The sequence below is a fragment of the Gymnodraco acuticeps genome, unplaced genomic scaffold (genome assembly GCF_902827175.1).
Source record: "Gymnodraco acuticeps unplaced genomic scaffold, fGymAcu1.1, whole genome shotgun sequence".
Classification (NCBI taxonomy): domain Eukaryota; kingdom Metazoa; phylum Chordata; class Actinopteri; order Perciformes; family Bathydraconidae; genus Gymnodraco; species Gymnodraco acuticeps.
The window spans coordinates 5,570,940-5,573,354 of record NW_022989799.1 but is presented as its reverse complement, the minus strand read 5'-3'; the positions used below and the strand labels follow the sequence as shown (position 1 = coordinate 5,573,354).

At 35.7% G+C, this 2,415-nt stretch overlaps 1 protein-coding gene across 1 annotated transcript in view; it reads left to right on the top strand.

Annotated features, from left to right (window-relative positions):
• Positions 1 to 592: 592 nt before the first annotated feature.
• Positions 593 to 2,415, top strand: part of rin2 (Ras and Rab interactor 2) — a gene marked incomplete in the record, with an annotated part of 31,721 nt that continues 29,898 nt past the window's right edge. Inside the window, 1 exon segment of the mRNA XM_034224144.1 lies at positions 593 to 912.

Sequence of the window (2,415 nt, the reverse complement as noted above, 5' to 3'; positions counted from 1 at the left end):
TTTTTCCCGGACGGAACACGTGATATGGAAGTTAATGCGGTTTGTTTTTGTTCCTTTGCAGTGCTGCGGGGGGAAGCTGGCAATGGCGTCAAGTTAGACATTATGCACAGAAGAAGAAACTCCCCGGAAGTAGGGCGGGCTTAACTTTAAAATAAAAGCATGAGATTTGAAGATAAAAATATTCATGAAAAAAATGCTGCTGCATTTAAATGTTGTCATCATGTCACACGTGGCATCATTGTGGCATTAGACCATGTTAAATATTGGAAATGAGTTTTTATTAGATCAACTGTCACAAATGTGGCTATAACAAAAATGTTATACATCATATTTTTGATCACGTTTGCTGCATGTCACGTGTTGGTTAACTGATCTGACTAAGTCTCCCTGGTTTATTAATCTAAAAAAATATATATATAGTAGAAAGGTAAGGCAAGTTTGTTTATAAGCACATTTCAAAACAAAGCAATTTAAAGTGCTTTAAAAAAACAAAAAAGGATCCCAGGAAGTATAAGTTAGGCTCTCACTAACTTAGGGTGTTATCGTTTATAATGGAAAATAAACATGTCATCTTATTATTTTTCCAGGGTAAGTGAGTGGGCAAGTTTAGTAAATGAAGTACGTTCTATTTTGAAAAAATTAACCGGAAGTCCTTTCTTGTTGTTAGAGTTACACAGAACAACCCAGGCAGACAGCTGCTCCTCAAAAGAATGTAGGACCATGGAGGTATCCCCCGGCACAACACTGGATATATTTACCTGTTTTTTCCTCAGTTGAAGGTATGAAAACACGTTTGAAACATCACAACTTCGCAGCATGGAGCTATAATGCAGTTTACACGTGAAGAAGCAACTCGTCCGAGCAGCGGAGTTTTCTTTGGTCAAACTGGAATTACACTCGCTCCGTAAACAGGCAAGAGAAACCTTCCCTTTGTTTTAACATTTTGCGACACCTTTACAGTGTTTTTGTTTCTCTCTGTAGCTAACTTCTGAACTCAAATTCTGCCCAGTCTCTTGAAAAAGCTTACTTATCAGTCATATGGTCATTATGTATTGTGTCACCTTTAAATATGTGGAATCCTGCGGGACGTGTTGTATGAGTTACCGCCACCTGTTGCACGACGTCACTGCTTTAACCAAAACCTAAACGGCAACGCACCAATTATATACATTAATAAATGTGTGTTGCTCGGCGGAGTCACAATAGCATCAGTGGTGGAAAGTAGCTATATATTATATTTAAGTAACTCAAACCATGAGTGTTTTGCCAGAAAATGAATTGGCAGCAATTTTGCTAAGACTTATTCTGTAAAAAAACATTTCACACTTCCAGCTTTTTAAATGTGAAGATGTATTTAAATATTTTTGGAGTTTTTTCTGCAATGAGTACATAAACTCCTTATACTTTAAGTATAGTTTCCTAATCTTACTTAAATACTTTTACTTAACCTTGTAAAGTTAGTAAGCATCTAAACAGAAGTGCACAATAAGCAGTAAAGTGCAATGGTATGAATAGTATACTATAAGTATACATATGGCAGATATAAAAAGTTAAATTATATACAGTATGAACAGTATGTATGTATGTATGTATGGGTATACATAAACACTATACAAAGTATAGAAATGTAATACAATTAGAGACACTTATGTTTATAATATGAATAAATATGAGTACGCTTAAGTGGTCTGTTCCTTTACCCTTCAGTCCATGGCCAGTTCAGTATTAAAAACAGATTTAGATTGAGTTTGTTGAATCTGTTAATATACTTGTACTTGGTTATCCGTTTTGAGTGTGGTTCATTGTCTTATAACACATTTACACAAAATATACAAAGCTATAGTCATGTTAAGAAAGGTTTTAAAGATACAAAAGTGCAATGTAGAACCCATATTTAGTTTGAATGAGGAATTGGATTTAGGAGAATAATGTAAATGTTTAATTCAGCCAGAAAATGCACCTTCTGTGATGTGTTTTTACTTGGGACCCAAGACTTTACTTTCTTTTGCTCACATATTGGCGTGTCATCTATTTTATTTTGCCAGACTGCTGTTTAAAAGTTGTTTCCAAGCATTTGCAAGCTTGTCAGACTAACCCTAAATTGTGTCACCAGCTTCGCACATCATATCATCTTCCTTCCTTATTTTCATTGGAAAAGCCAGTGTTTCCTGATACAGGCAAAGACCTTGGGGTTTTCTAGTCTCTGCAGATTGTGTACCTCCAACATGAGTCACAAGTCAGGCATTAGAGAAAAGTGCATTAGTCTGGCAACCTGGTCTATTTAGACCCCCTTTGAATGTCAAGATAGTTCTCTGTCCTCTGTTTTGTCAATTGGGGTTTCAAGAGGTCACATTGGATTTTCACATATTGATGTAGCAACATTAAAATGAATAAAACAGCAGGAAGGTCACCACT